Source organism: Euprymna scolopes, chromosome 27 (genome assembly GCF_053919585.1).
Source record: "Euprymna scolopes isolate OS-2025 chromosome 27, ASM5391958v1, whole genome shotgun sequence".
NCBI lineage: Eukaryota > Metazoa > Mollusca > Cephalopoda > Sepiida > Sepiolidae > Euprymna > Euprymna scolopes.
This window is the reverse complement of record NC_136508.1, coordinates 30,429,699-30,447,447: the sequence shown is the minus strand read 5'-3', so window position 1 is coordinate 30,447,447 and position 17,749 is coordinate 30,429,699.

The following is a 17,749-nucleotide window of genomic DNA, read 5'->3' as shown; positions in this document are numbered from 1 at the left end:
AAGAAAGAGAGAGGAAGAGAGAGAACCACAGAAGGAAAACTGATTAAAATAGCGCCGCCAAAATATAGACATTTTTCTAAATAATATGGGGCTAGTTATATAAATAATAATAATAATAATAATAATAATAATAATAATAATAATAATAATAATAATAATCTTGCGATATGAGTAAAAAGTAGCTATAATACGGTCGGTATATATATATATATATATATATATGTATATATATGTATATATATATATATATATATATTTATATATATTCAATGCGTAGAAAAACACGTGAACATTGTTACCTAAAAATACATTTTTTAAAATTTTTCCTGGGTCGTCTGTAGACAAATTGACGCTGTTAAGCTACCGAAGATATTGGCCTTTCTCCTTTCGATCAGACACCGTTTGGAATCAGGGACATCAAAGACGCCTTATTGTCCCGTTTAGCAGGTTGTATGTCATAGTTCGTCGAAACAAAATCGATTGAATTAATCTGATTCTATGAAAAATCACTTTATTTTTTGTGATATTACATATTTTCGTGATTCCATTTATAATATTAGAAAAGTTCTGTAATTTGCAATAAATCCGTCGCATATATATTTATACACACTATATATATATATGTGTGTGTGTATATATATGCATATGGCACTCGTCTGACAAGACGTTGCAATCAACATATATATATATATATATATATATATATGTGTGTGTGTGTGTGTGTGTGTGTTTATAAAGAAGTAAAGTTTTCTGAAAATGTAATGTATTACGCATAAATTTATATGTATCTATTTTTTTTTGCAAAATTCATATTTAGAGCTAGATAGCAAGGTTTGAAAATTAAATTTCTAATTTATGCATTAGTTTATAAATACACATGTTTTCTCTTTGTTGTTCTTATTCCTTATATTATGGCAGTCACCACATATGCACAAACACACACACACACTCATATATGTATATATATATAAAGAGAGAGGGAAACACAGAGTGAGAGAAAGAGAGAGGAGAGAGTAAGAAGAGGGACATATACACATCTGAATACGTATCAAAAATGATATAATTATCATCAAGCACTAGTTTCTAAATTTCATCAATTTATTTGTTCATCGTGATATAAACAGTACTACGATAATGATAAATTAACTGTAGTACTTAGTTCATTATATATATATACATATATATATGTATATATGTATATATACATATATATATATATATATATATATATATATACGAGCAAACAGTTAATAAAACGTTAAAAAAACCTTTGAAATGAGTAAAAAACATATTTGATCTGAAAAGGAAACACTAGATAAGTGGATAATCTTTTATTAATATTAATTCTGTAATATTCATAATATTTTTTTTTTTTTTTTTTTTTTTTTTTTTTTTACAAAGGCATCACCACATTATCAAGGCCCAGAGGCCACTCAAGGATAAGGGTTAAAGAGTGTACAGTAGAAGTTGGTCAATATATTAATCATTAGTAATGAAAATTTGGTAAATTTAATAACTTATATGGAACGGCTCATCAAGAACTTATTTACTTTAGACTTGAACAAAACCATATTGTAGTCAGCCGGAAAGCAGGAAAACGGAAGACAATTCCACAGGCGTGCAGTTCTAAGAAAGAAGCTTTGTTCATGGAATCTACGTTTAGGTTTAGGCACAGATAAGGAGTGGGGGAAATTATTGATAGTGTTTACAGCTAGACGAGTGTTTCTTGTGAAAGTTTGGCGAGGGGGGACCATAGATTGAAGCTCAGTTGAACACTTTCCATGAAAATAACGATACATCAGAGACAAACTCGCAACATCTCTTCTGTGAGATAGAGGTTGCAAGGAGGAGAAAAGGACATCTCCTACGAGGCTACGAAGTCTATTTTGAACTCTATCAAGGCAGGACAAGTTCTTTCTAGCAGCTCCTGCCCAGATGTGGCAACAGTATTCCATCCTTGGACGTACCTGGCTCTTACATAGATAGAGAATAGCATCAGCAGTGAGATATCTACTGGATCGATAGAAAGATCCCACCATTTTTCCAGCGGCCTTGGCAACAGATTTGATATACGTGTTCCATTTAAGATCAGGAGTAATGGTCAAGCCCAGAAGCTTGTCAAAACTTGAGGCCTCCTGAAGACGAGAGCCATTCATTTCAATTGATGACAAATGTGGATTAGAATGTTGATGATGTAAAGAGAGAAGCTTGGTTTTAGATGCATTAAAAGTAACCAGCCACTCCTTTCCCCATTGTACTACGTGCTCAAGATCAGAGGAGAGAGAATTGGAGAGAACTTGCTCGTTTACTGTCTTAGATGTGGTACCATAAATGGTAGTGTCGTCAGCATAAATGTCTACAAATGATGTAAGGATATGATTTGGAAGATCATTAATGTAGATCAGGAAAAGAGTTGGGCCCAGGATGGATCCCTGAGGGACACCGGCATTAATATTGTGAGCTTCTGATTTTTGCCCCTCAACTACTACTCTTATGAACCTATCAGAAAGAAATGATTTAATAATTGAGAAGACTTTTCCAGCTATACCATAGCTAGCGATCTTATGAAGTAAACCTTTATGCCATACCCTATCAAAGGCTTTAGATATGTCAAGAGCAATTGCCCTAGAAAGATTGCCACCGTCGAGAGATTTGCTAATCCTATGCGATATAACTGTAAGGACATCTGCTGTAGATCTAGCAGAACGGAAACCATATTGAGTGTCACTAAGAAGGTTATTTTTGTTGAGATGTTTGATTACTTCTGTATTTAATACAGATTCTAGCAACTTACTCATGACGCACAGGAGACTTATTGGCCTGTACTGAGAGGGGGATGAGCGATCACCTGAATTCTTAAATACAGGGCATACTGATGAGATTTTCCAGGGAGATGGGAAACTATTCTCCTTAAGACAACGTTTAAACAGTTTTGTAAGTATGGGCGCTAGTTCAGGTTGAAGTTTTTTGAGTACTATAATTGGAATACCATCAGGGCCAGTTGCTTTACTGGAATCAAGGTTTTTGATTAGCTTGGCAACATCACGTACAGATATACGTATATCACATAGCGTGTTTTCTGATACAAGAGGAAATATTGGGGGTTGGCGGTCTTGGTCGCAAAGGGTAGAATTAGCTGCAAAGTTCTTGACAAAGAGTTTGGCTTTGTCTGATGCTGACGAGATTACCTCAGATCCATTGATAATAGTTGGGATGGAGCACACGCTTCTGTTCAGGATTCTGTTTGCTATTTGCCAAAACTGGTGGGAACCAAGCCGCTGCTCAGCTACTTTGGACTTAACAGATTGAGCATACAACTCTCTTGCGTTCCTTATTACTTTCTTACAATGGTTGCTGGCAGTCCTGAAAACGGCTTTAGTTTCCATACATCTATTACGTATGAAGCAGTGGAAAAAGTGATTTCTGTGCGCAATGGCAGCAGCACATTCTGGAGAGAACCATGGCTGGCTGTTAGGTTTTTGCTGAAATTTTTTAGAGGGTATGAAATGGTCAATACCTACAATTAACCATTTAATTTCACCATCTTGGATCATTTTGGACAATTTAATTGTAATTTTTATTTTATATATATATATATATATATATATAAATATATATATGTGTGTGTGTGTGCGTGCTCGTGTGTGTGTGTGTATACAGCTGATCTAACATTAAAGACACTTTAAAAATATTGTACAAATACAAAATTTTAAGGATAGATTTTAAACTCTTTCTACTTTAGTTTACCAGTACTACAATAATAAAGGTTATGAAAAAAAGCTACATTGACAAGATTTATTTTTAAAATTTACAGTATTAAGCTTTTTAGGCATGATCAAAATTTATTTTTAAAATTTACAGTATTAAGCTTTTTAGGCATGATCAAAATTTATTTTTAAAATTTACAGTTATAAGCTTTTTAGGCATGATCAAAATTTATTTTTAAAATTTACAGTATTAAGCTTTTTAGGCATGATCAAAATTTATTTTTAAAATTTACAGTATTAAGCTTTTTAGGCATGATCAAAATTTATTCTTAAAATTTACAGTATTAAGCTTTTTAGGCATGATCAAAATTTATTCTTAAAATTTACAGTATTAAGCTTTTTAGGCATGATCAAAATTTAATTTTAAAATTTACAGTATTAAGCTTTTTAGGCATGATCAAAATTTATTTTTAAAATTTACAGTATTAAGCTTTTTAGGCATGATCAAAATTTATTTTTAAAATTTACAGTATTAAGCTATTTAGGCATGATCAAAATTTATTCTTAAAATTAACAGTTATAAGCTTTTTAGGCATGATCAAAATTTATTTTTAAAATTTACAGTATTAAGCTTTTTAGGCATGATCAAAATTTATTTTTAAAATTTACAGTTATAAGCTTTTTAGGCATGATCAAAATTTATTTTTAAAATTTACAGTTATAAGCTTTTTAGGCATGATCAAAATTTATTTTTAAAATTTACAGTATTAAGCTTTTTAGGCATGATCAAAATTTATTTTTAAAATTTACAGTATTAAGCTTTTTAGGCATGATCAAAATTTATTTTTAAAATTTACAGTATTAAGCTTTTTAGGCATGATCAAAATTTATTTTTAAAATTTACAGTTATAAGCTTTTTAGGCATGATCAAAATTTATTTTTAAAATTTACAGTATTAAGCTTTTTAGGCATGATCAAAATTTATTTTTAAAATTTACAGTATTAAGCTTTTTAGGCATGATCAAAATTTATTTTTAAAATTTACAGTTATAAGCTTTTTAGGCATGATCAAAATTTATTTTTAAAATTTACAGTATTAAGCTTTTTAGGCATGATCAAAATTTATTTTTAAAATTTACAGTATTAAGCTTTTTAGGCATGATCAAAATTTATTCTTAAAATTTACAGTATTAAGCTTTTTAGGCATGATCAAAATTTATTTTTAAAATTTACAGTATTAAGCTTTTTAGGCATGATCAAAATTTATTTTTAAAATTTACAGTTATAAGCTTTTTAGGCATGATCAAAATTTATTTTTAAAATTTACAGTTATAAGCTTTTTAGGCATGATCAAAATTTATTTTTAAAATTTACAGTATTAAGCTTTTTAGGCATGATCAAAATTTATTTTTAAAATTTACAGTATTAAGCTTTTTAGGCATGATCAAAATTTATTTTTAAAATTTACAGTATTAAGCTTTTTAGGCATGATCAAAATTTATTTTTAAAATTTACAGTTATAAGCTTTTTAGGCATGATCAAAATTTATTTTTAAAATTTACAGTATTAAGCTTTTTAGGCATGATCAAAATTTATTTTTAAAATTTACTATATTAAGCTTTTTAGGCATGATCAAAATTTATTTTTAAAATTTACAGTATTAAGCTTTTTAGGCATGATCAAAATTTATTTTTAAAATTTACAGTTATAAGCTTTTTAGGCATGATCAAAATTTATTTTTAAAATTTACAGTTATAAGATTTTTAGGAATGATCAAAATTTATTTTTAAAATTTACAGTATTAAGCTTTTTAGGCATGATCAAAATTTATTTTTAAAATTTACAGTATTAAGCTTTTTAGGCATGATCAAAATTTATTTTTAAAATTTACAGTTATAAGCTTTTTAGGCATGATCAAAATTTATTTTTAAAATTTACAGTATTAAGCTTTTTAGGCATGATCAAAATTTATTTTTAAAATTTACAGTATTAAGCTTTTTAGGCATGATCAAAATTTATTTTTAAAATTTACAGTTATAAGCTTTTTAGGCATGATCAAAATTTATTTTTAAAATTTACAGTATTAAGCTTTTTAGGCATGATCAAAATTTATTTTTAAAATTTACAGTATTAAGCTTTTTAGGCATGATCAAAATTATAAGGCCAGACACAAAAATGATATTAAAGTGTACAAAAAATGTATGAAAATATGTGAAAACATTCAACAATCAAACTTAATAAGGAGTTCTACTTCCACTGCTTTTGATGACTTTAAACATTTTGCGGGGCATGCTTTATGTGGGGGATCTTGCTACAGTTTCTGAAGATTGCTTCACGAAGTCCATTTTTTGTTGAATATTGTTTGCCATTTACACACATCTCTCTTGTAATCCATCCCCAAACATTTTCCATTGGGTTCAAGTCCGGTGCACATGCAGAATGTCCCAAGAGATGGACTCCATTTTCTTGTAGAAAGTTCCAGGTCCATCTTGCAGTGTGGATCGCAGCATTATCCTGTTGGAATAACCACCCCTATTCACACACACGATGACACTCAATCATCAAGGATGTTTTTTGTAGCATTCTAACTTAGCAGATGTTGGATAACGACCGTGCACTACCTGAGGCTGCATCGCCCCTCTGTAAGAAAAAACGCCGCATCCCACTATGACGCTTGGAAACATTTCAAGGCACACATTTTTGTCATGCCAATATCGCTGGAAGCCATCAAGACCATCTAAATTTAATTCTTTCTCATCAGAAAACATGACTTTCTTCCACTTCTCACCATCCAGATTCTGTATTAAGCGGTCCACTTTGTGAAGTGAGAGTAATTGAGGAATTTGTTTTCGCTTTTTATTTACTATGCCTTTTTTGTAAGTGTCGCCTGATGGTTATGGGGCTGTAATCAGTATCTGTGACCGCCTTAATTTGACTAGAAGAAAGTATTTATAATTCATAACAACCTGTCTGATTCTCCTACTCCATGCAGAAGAAAAAATGGGGGGGGGCTAACGAAAGGATTTTGCTTTTCCATATTTCTCAGTGTCTTTAGAACGTTGCAAATAAGTTTTACTCCGATTCACTTTAGATACTATCGCTTGCTGTGACAAACCTACCTTATTGAATCCTAGAATTCGAGAGAGCTCAACTTCGGTTAGTTTTCTTGCTTTAGACATTGTAACACATTTACACAGTGATTGCTAATCTCTAACTGAACGAACACATTAGAATTACCATAAATCTAACAATGTATACTCCTGGTCTTATAATTTTTACCATGTGTAAAAAGCTTAAATTAATAAAAATGCACATTTTTAAATAACATTTTTGAAATGTATGTTTTAGTTTCCATAACCTTTTAGATTGTAGTATTTGTAACTTTAAGTCGCAAGAATTTAAAATCTATATTAAAAAAAATCTATTAAAAAAATTTAAAGTTGTTTTAATTTTTTGATCAGCAGTGCACATACATACACACCCACAACACACACACACATATATATATATATATATATATATATATATATATATATATATATATATATATATTATTGGTATTATTATTTAAACAAAACCAAAACGTGTCAACCAAAGAGTGCTCAATGTTAACACAGAAAAATATAAATATATTGGATATGATAACTAATGACTACACATATGCAAACATGTTTCAGTGACCACCCTGCCAGGGAAAATCACCTTATCAGGCCAAGAATATCCACGAGAGTATCGGTCAAAAACATTACCTCTTTTTATAATTAAAACCAATAAATAGGATAATATCATTTCCAAGTTTAAGACAGGGGTAACCAGATAAGATAGGTTATTTAAAAAAAAATAAGCATAACTATAAAATTATGTCCCACATCAATTTGTATATCATGTAAACAACAGTTATGCGTGTCACCGTACACACACACACATATATATATATATATATATATATATTCCTACAAATTTTGTTATTTTTGTATTGATATACTTATTAAATTTCTTTTTCTATTTCATTAAAAGCAAAATATAACCTGTCTATATATGGGTCGTGGAATTGCATTTACTAACAGAAGATCTAGGACATTTGCATATTTCTTTAAGCATTTATTTGAATTAATTGCCTATTATTTTTTTTCTGTATTCTGATGGGGTGATCCTCTTTAGTTTACTATTATGTGTAATTATATTCATGCAGATATTCTACATTATTTACACTCGCGTATTATTTGCGTAAAAATCTTATAGTAAACACACCCCTCTTTCTGTATATATTTATGTATAAGTGTATATATATATATATATATATATATATATATATATATATGTTTAAAAAAATGTTTCCCTATCAAAGCCGTCTCTTAGATTTTCATTTAAAGACATTAGACTTTATATAGAGAGTACAAGATCCGATGCGAAACTGTGTATTTTAGTTTTCGTTGCAAATTGGTGAGAATGAACGAAATAGAATTTGCCAGGTCAAACGACGACATCATTAATATTCATGCGTAACGTAATAGCTATTGATTAATATTTTAATTTTTAGCATTTCAGCAAATATGTATTCATAGCTTAGGGATTAATGTTAAAAGGAAAAAAAAAACGTTTTGGTTTCGATTCTCGCTGGTGAGCATGTTGAAATGGGTTGAGTTCCCCTAGAGTAATCTCTCTGTTTCGATAACTTCTACAACTGACTTTTACACTCGATCTTCATTTAAAAAATTACGTTAGATCTGTTGTTTAGATATCAGATTTGCGTGTCAATTATTTTACAGTTCTTAAAAATATCTCTGTTATGATGCCACCCCTTTTATGTACAGGAATCACAGATTTCTACTGTGCCGAGCACTGTTGCCAAATTTTGGAGGCATATCCCAATATCTTTTGTTCGCAGAATACAGAATTGACTTTGAGAACCAAATAGCGGATATATCCATAAGTTCTATACTGCCATACAGAACATACGGTGCAACGCTTTATTTTCATAATAATGTTTGACCTAGCACACACATCTGTTTATTTACTGTACAAATTCACCGCAAAAACTGGTTTGTTTTATTTACCAACGGATTAACCACTTCTTAAGGCCCGGAGACCACACAAGGATACTAATTAGTGAGTGTACAATAGACAATGGGACAATATCGTAGTAATCGATAGTAGTGGAAAGTTAGTGAATTGGATTACTTAATGGTGAACGGCTCATCAAGAACTTGTTTTTTTCTGACTTAAAGAAGATCATATTGTAGTCATATGGAAAGCAGAGCAACTAACAGTGTCACATGCGTGCAGTTCAAAGAAATGATCTTGTTAATGGAATCAACGTTTAGGAAAAGAGTGAGGGAAATTATTGTTAGTGGTTTAGCGAAACGAGTGTTTTTGTGAAAGTTTGGAGATGAAGGGAGCATAGATTAGAGCTCAGATTTGCACTTGTTATTAAAATAACGGTAAAGCATAGATAAGTTCGCAACTTCTCTTCTGTGAGAAACGGTTGAAGTGAAGGAAAAAAAAGCATCCCCTACTAGACTAAAAAGTCTATTTTGAACTGGTTAATACAACTATAAATATTGTTTATCCTCTGTGTACAATAGACTAAACAGGTATTCAGTGAACAGGGTAATATTCTAAGACATTTCTATCTGTAGCACACGATATTAATTCACTACAGCTTGAATCGTTTAATACAATCTCAGAGAATTTGTCTACCTATACGCAAGTAATCAAATTCTGTCCAGAGAAAAACATAGTCTTACAATCAACCTGTAACAAAAAAAATCGTTGTTAATCAGTTGTTTTTGGATCATGCGAACTGATAATCCATAAAAAAGAAAAGATTTCTCTTTGAGCAATCGAGTCCTATTAAGGTCCCATTAGCAACAGTAGAAAATAGGAGACAATAAAAAAGACACTCTGTGTTTTTAACGACAGTGGACTTACCTACGCTGTCAGTGTAAAACAGGAGCACGAGATCGGCACTGAGGTTAGATTTTGCCAAGCAGCAAAATCTAGCCTCTCTCAAACGTTGTAGTTGAAGTGGGAACTAAGTAATATAACACTTACATTTCTACCAGTTGTTAGGTTATAATTCAGGAAGGAGTCGATGTTACTATGCATGATTATGGCTTCGTCCCTTCCTTTGAGTTTGTCAAGCACGGAATTGTTAGTTCATTGTTAAAACCCAAGTGTGTTGAGAGAATTAGATGATGTGTTGTTTGTGTGCACGGCGAACCGTGATTTATTTGATATGAAACCACTGCTCATATCAACATTGTGCAAGCAAAGTTCATAGCTTCAGCCACTGCAGAGAAATGTATACAAAAAGCACCAATACTGAATAAACGGTTTTACTGAAGTCTTACTTGCTCAGATAGAAAAAAAATAACAACTAGCCTAACAGCTGCCGCCTTGTGGATATTTATGAAGAGAAGAATGTGTTGATGTATTCTTGTTGCAACACTTAAAGAAAATCCAGGTTCTCTCCTAAATTGTATTTTCTTATATTATTACGAAGTGCCTTCAATATTTCCTGTACACTTTTGTGTATGCCTTAAAAATTGTCGTAGATTATTGATAATTCAGTGCGTTATTGCTATGCATCTTCTGAGACGACTGCTCAATTTTCATGATTTCATTGATATCATGAATACAGTTCCCCACGGGTATTTTCAACGCTGACAGAAGATGACTTCTATGGGGCCTTCTCGATATTTTTGTAACGGTACAAGCGCATTCATTAAGAGGCGGTTATTTCGAATTGGACAAGCGTTTAATGTATGTAGCTACAATATGTGTTCCCACACGAAAAGAAAAGTCTGGAAACTTAAGGCACCTCGTGATTTATGTTCTGACTAAGAGACGTCTTAGATTGAAATATGTTCCCACTTTTCCTCGTTTTGCGGGTAATTCAACTTCAAAATAATGTCTTCTGTCAAATATCAATTACAAAGAACACAATGCTATAAGAATGAGATCATATAATTTATCTTTAACTGTAATTTTATTTTACGTACCGAGATTTTATTTTTATATAGGTATCACTATATTATCAAGGCAAAGCGGTCACTCGAGGAAAAGGGTTAAATATTGTACAGTAGAAACTGGAAAATATAGTAATCGTTAGTAATGTAAATTCGGTAAATTTATTAACAAGTGGAACGGCTCATCAGGAATTTGTTTACGTTATACATTAAGACAACCATATTGTAGTCAGCTGGAAAGCAGGAAAACGGAAGACAATTCCACAGGCGTGCAGTTCCAAGAAATCAGCTTTTTTCATGGAATCTACGTTTAGGTTTAGGCACAGATAACGAGTGGGGGAATTATTCATAGTGTTTTCAGCTAGACGAGTGTTTCTTGTGAAAGTTTGGTGAGGGGGCACCATAGACTGAGGCTCAGTCAAACACTTTCCATGAAAATAACGATACAGGCACAAAAGCGAGACAAACTCTCAATATCTCTTCTGTGAGATAGGGGTTGCAGGGAAGAGAAAAGCATATCTCCTACGAAGCTACGAAGTCTATTTTGAACTCTATCAAGGCAGGCAAGTCCTTTCTAGCAACTCCTGCCCAGATGTGGCAACAGTATTCCATCCTTGGACATACCTGTCTCTTATATAGATAGAAAATTGCATCAGTAGTGAGATATCTACTGGATCGATAGAAGGGTCCCACCATTTTTCCAGCGGCCTTGGCAACAGATTTGATGTACGTGTTCCATTTAAGATCAGGAGTAAATGTCAGGCCCAGAAGCTCGTCAAAACTTGAGGCCTCCTCAAGAGAGTCATTCATTTCAACTGATTCCAGGTGGGGATCAGAACGTTGATGATGTAAAGATAGAAGGTTGGTTTTAGATGCATTAAAAGTAACCGGCCACTCCTTTCCCCATTGTACCACGTGCTCAAAATCAGAGGAAAGAGAATCAGAGAAAACCTGATCGTTTACTGACTTTGATGTGCTATCATTGATGGTAGTGTCATCATCAAAAATGTCTACAAATGATGTAAGGATGTGATTTGGAAGATCACCAATGTAGATCAGGAAAAGTGTTGGGCACAGGAAGGACCCCTGAGCGACTCCAGCATTAATACTGTGAGCTTCTGATTTTTGCCCATCGACTACTACTCTTATGAACATGTTTGAAAGAAATGATTTAATAATTGAAAATCCATTTCCAGCTATACCATAGCTAGAGATCTTGTGAAGTAAACCTTCATGCCATACCCTATCAAATAAATTTAATTAGTTTAGATCTGATTATATCGGACAACTCACAAGTAAAATTAAAAAGAAAATGTACGTGGTGTTATTCACACAAAATGTGCGCTATAGACTTACTTGATTAAATCCTGGTATCACGGTTAGTTAGAAATCAAATACAAATGTCAAGTTAAAAGAGAAAATAATCGAAGGAGTTAATGTCGCCTTCTTGTCGCAATATCCAGTGTAAAGGATGGCTGACCTAAAGTCGCTTCGCGTGTACTCCGAACGGGTAAACATTAGCCGTTCTTCTTTATCCGCCACAGAGGCCGGTCGTTCCGGACATTTTAACGCGAGACAAGCCGAAGTTAATTAAACTCTGTTCTTCAGAGATGATCAAGATCAGTCGAGATGTCGTTTTTAGAGGGAATACGATTGTGATTCGTTAGAAAACAGTCGACACTCTCACTCAACTTTTGCAATATACAATGATCGATTTTGATCTGGATAGGTAATCTTTTTTTCATAGAAAGTATGACGCAAAAAAAAAAGAAAATATAAAAGAACGAAATAAAAGACAAAATAAACTAAAATATTTCTTTTCATATTTTCTTTTGCTGAGATCAGTCTTATATTATATATGACTAGACCTATATCATATTGACCATTGTGTAATTTTAATTCGCTATGAATGTGAGATGTATATCTGAAAAAAAAACGATTGACTCGATATGAGCGAACTAATCTTACACTTTTAGTTATAACTCACATTAAACCTAACGATGGAAATAGATATTTCACGCAATTATAATATTCTACAGAAAAGTTTGACAGACTAAGTACAATATTCTGTAAAACGTGGTTTCCACTGGAATATATAATATACGGAGCAACTGGGTGTAGTTCCTTACCAATTACAGCCAGGCAGAAGATCCCAAAAGTAATATTTCAAACATTCGTGTGAAAGAAAAAAAAACGACAATTTTATTTCAATTATATATATGTATACACACACACACACACACACACACACACATATATATATATATATATATATATATATATATATATATATATAGTCATGGTATTCAATACGTAAGTGTAAATAACGAATGAAAATACGAATCTAAGCACCACAGACACAACATCATACATAAATATTTGAAGATATTTAAATGTAAAACGTCTTATAGAGAATTTAATGATGAAATATAAAGTCAAGATGAAAAATTGGCAATTATAATTGAAACCTTATTATGACAGGCTAATAAAGACGCAAGTTTGAAATATAAGTATGGAAAATCGAAAACAAAATGCTATTCTTGACATCTCAATGGAATTTCATTAAACTTTTAAGTGCTTTAAAATTTCACGAAAATTTTAAGTGTTATAGAATTTCATTAAAATTTTAAGTGCTATAAAATTAAAATGTGCGGATTAAATTTCATTATGATACACAGACGAAAGTACAAATTAGTAATTTCGAACTAATATTAGAAATTTAAGTGAAAAGACATAATAAAATTATAGTAAAATAATTAATGAAAAAATACATTTGGAAATTTTATTTGGATTCTTGCATTTCTATGAAAGCATTGTCCACCGGTCGAATTAGCGATCGTTCTTCTATTAAACAAATAGTGTTAATCTTTAAATGTTCGAACCCGATTTCAAGTGCTGTTTAAATAACATTGAACGTCATACTACGAAGTTACTTTTAATAGTCACTTCAAACATTGCGCTACTTCGTCACCCGAATATGGGAGGTAAGGGCGAAACAGTGGTTAACAACAGGGAGTTACAATCAGGATGTGCTAATTTCGAATCCAGTTCAAAAATAAGCGTTATATATTATGTGGCTGAATAATATTCAATGATGAATTAAAAGTAGATTGAAATTTCCGAAGAAGCAATAACAAAATACATATGACAATAATATCACAGAGTTAGAAAACGCGAAACTGACGTGGATGAGTACAGATACTTTGTCTCGTTCTGCTGAAAAAATTGTTGGAGCAGTGAAGTTTGATAACTGTTGCTTCTTTAATGGGAAAGGTACTTCAGTTTTTTATACCATCATATGTATAAGATTTTTCAAACATAATTGCATTTGTAATGTTTCATTATAATTATCATTCATGTAAATTCTTATTTAGAAAGAAGATACTAAAATACGGAAAATGGAAAGCAACTGAAATATCACCGTTCATTATTGAAAAACTGATGAAATTGTTGGCAATCATTTCCACGATACCTTAAGAATTATTTCTAAAAATATATTCTCTATATGCGAGAAGGTGGCAAACGCCCCTAAATTAAAGTGTTTCTAGGAAACGAACTGGATTCGAACCTAGCACTCCTAGATTACAATTCCGTATTGTTAACTACTGTGCCACAGTTACCACCCAGATTTGGATTACGACATAACGTATTGTTGGGAGTGACAATTAAACGTTACTTCATAGTATGACGTTCAATGCTATTAAGGTGCCTTTGTGCACTTGAAATACGATCTTGTCATTTAAATCTTCAAATTCTATGATGAGTTGAAGCACGGGCGCCCGGTTAATTGGCGGACAATATTTCCCTAGTAATGCAAAGGATTCATGTAAACTACAGAAATACAACAAAATCGAAAGACAACTTAATACAAATAATCGATCAATTATTATACTAAAGATCAGATTATAAACGCTTACTTCTCCACACCTTCTTCCTCTATATTTCATCACACAAAACATATGCTAAACGATTTCTCAATTTCAGTCTGAGTTATGCAAAAACATCTATTTGATTGTTTTACTTTAACGTGTCTCTCACCATGTATTTGTAAATAACTTTTTTCCTCTCTTTTATATTCTATTGTAATTTATTTAATTTGTGGTAATTCAGAGGAAACACATCATTCAACCTAACTGAATGTAATAACCACTTCCTCAAAATGTATATTCTTAAAAGATTTTCTTTTATCCTTTTTTCGTCTATTCGCCCTGATATCTTCTCCCACTTTTCTCTCAGACCCTTCTTTTTATCTGTATTTTATTAATCGAATTAAAAAAATATGAATAAAAATATTGTAATATTCAATTAGAATCAAAAAGAGAAAACACCATCTGTAATAATACTATTTAATCGGTATTTGTATATGACGAAAAAGGATAACATTGATTAAGGTTTTCTTTCACAGTTTACCGGCTTTGTAAATGTACTTTTCCTTCATTTAACCTATCTAACTAAGCGGACCATTATTTTCTAGGAAAACAAAATATAATGAAATGACAACTTGTTTTCATTATTTAGTCTAATATTTCAGGCGTGTCAGGAGATAAGACCTTACGTCTGCATGGTCTAAGAGTAAATAACATTTGATTTTTAGCTCGGAAAATAATATGATCTAGAAGAAGAAAAAATGTAGAAGGTTGGTGGATGAGATTATCCAACTTGCCTGATAATAACTTATCTATTATATTAATGACATGAAGTGGATCATTCCCGTGTAAATACACTAAATCTATGTGTTTCCATGAATGAACAGTTTAATTCAAGCACAGGCTTTCAATTAATTCCGATTTACCTGACTCTCACAAAACGGTTATACGAAGAGAGGGACGGAGGCCTAACTTTTAGCACTTAGAAATATCAAGTTCATCTCTCCCATCAATTATCCAGATTTTTTTTCATGTATTCTGAAAGTGTAAAAATGTATTGGAAACAGTAAGGCCAGAAACACCGTAGAACTCTATCACTATCCCTATTTTTTGAAAAAGTCTAATGCCTCCCGCACAGAGCAGTTATTTTTCGTGTGTTCTGATATCAGTAAAGTTTTTTTTTTATGAGTTCAGATTGATAATTTCTCGTCATAAAACCTCAGAACTATCAGAACTGTATATTCTTCTCATTAAAATAATCATTTCCAATAAAAAACAAGCCATTTTACCATTAACAAATTCTTCTATAATGCTTATCACAAGTATACGCGTGAACGCAAACAAATATGTAGCCGAAGCCCCCAAATATGACCTGATGGAGCAAAACCAATGTGATTTCGTCCTTACTCAGCTAAATAAAAAGAGACAATATTTTTACGTGTTACTAAGCCTTCAATGAAAAAACCTTCAATTACAACGTATTCGCTTAACAAGAAATTCTTGCGGTTTTTAATTTTTAAATTTAGATGAACATATCTTGAACACACATTTGTTAGAGCGAGTAAACACACCAGAATCAAAACTCTTTTGCCAACACTAAACAAGTGTATTTATATCAGTAACGTAAAAATGTCGCTTTCGATAGCGAGGAAGTCGCTGGAGATGCCTTCAATATTTATTGGCAGTACATCTACGCCATAATAATTTCGCCAACAATAAAAAAAAAAACATTTAAAAAGATGTAATGGATGAGACTGATCGCAGGCCAACTAACAATCAGCATGACATTCTCTTTTTTGCAACTCTGGCTTTAGGACATGTCGTATAGCTTCGTCAGCGTCTAACTATTGAGATGTGCGTCGCCAGTTATCGGAAACAGCTCACTTATCATCGAATGTCACAACTCGGTTGAGAAACGGTTCGTTTATATTGCGTAAAAGAAGCGAAAATGACACTATAGTTGTTGTTTCTTCGTGAAGCACCCATTTTCCAAATATGTTTTGTCTTTCTTATCTCCCAGTAGGAAATCCTCATAGACCCTCCATCTCATTCTAAAGGAAGTCGTCGAACATTTGTGTATGTATTGGCCTCGACAAAGGCTTTGAATTGATCGTTGTAAACATTCGATGGCCGAAAACTACGCTCAACATCTTCAAGAATCGTTGCCGCCACAAAATGTTTTAAACTATTATTGCGCTGTAGTGATTATTAGGCCACATGCTTCGTTGATATCGCAAGATGTTTCAGCATCTTTTCGGTCTAGCTTTAAATGAAATGAGAAAACTGTGCTTATTTGAGTTTTTTGTCTACTATTAAACAGAGCACAATTGGTATAAAACCATAGTAGTTTAAACGATTATATAGAGGGAAAACGCTCTTTAGTAATAATATATGAACTAAAAATTATAACAAGATTCTATTTGAAGATACATCATTTGAAATCCAAATTAAAAATTCTCAATAAATTTCTTCTCAATTTAATATTATGATTCTTATATTATATCTCTTGGTACAAAATATTACTTTAAAATATAGATTTGTTCTGAATCTTTCGCAGTTTTATTTTAAGATAAACATCTCTGCTCATCTACAACTATCGTCTGATATTATTCCATGGCCTTATCTTTTGTTTCTAAGTAAAATATTAATTATTATTTACTCACTAGGAGTAGGCACAATGCCCATCACAGAATATTTATTTTAAGAACCACTTGTTCTCTGGAGTCTGAGTGAAAACAAGTCTCCCCAAATTGCAACTCATCTCCCCCTCTATTGATAACATTTGCAAATGAATTCGCGTTATCGCTACAACCACTTACGATTGATTTCACATAGGAAGTGATCATTGATCTTCACTCGAATTTCGATGGCAATAAGCCTTCCCGAAGTCGCATTCCTCTTTACATTTATTCAGCGTTTGTCTAGTAAATGCACCTTCTCCTCGGCCTTACCACCCTCCTTGACTTTAACTTATTTGGTGTGGCCCCTGTTTGTAGCGACACATGGAAAAACGGGCGGAAAGCAGGGGCGCAGGAGGAGTGTACTTAGAATTATGCATTTCAGTTTTCATGATTCCATGTGATGCTCTTATTTGTTTTCCCTCTGTAGCAGTTTATCTATGTCCAGTTATTGCCTGCAGCTTCGTTGTATTAGTCTTAACAATGAAGGGGGTTCCTTTATATAGCAGCCGTTTTATTATTGTTAT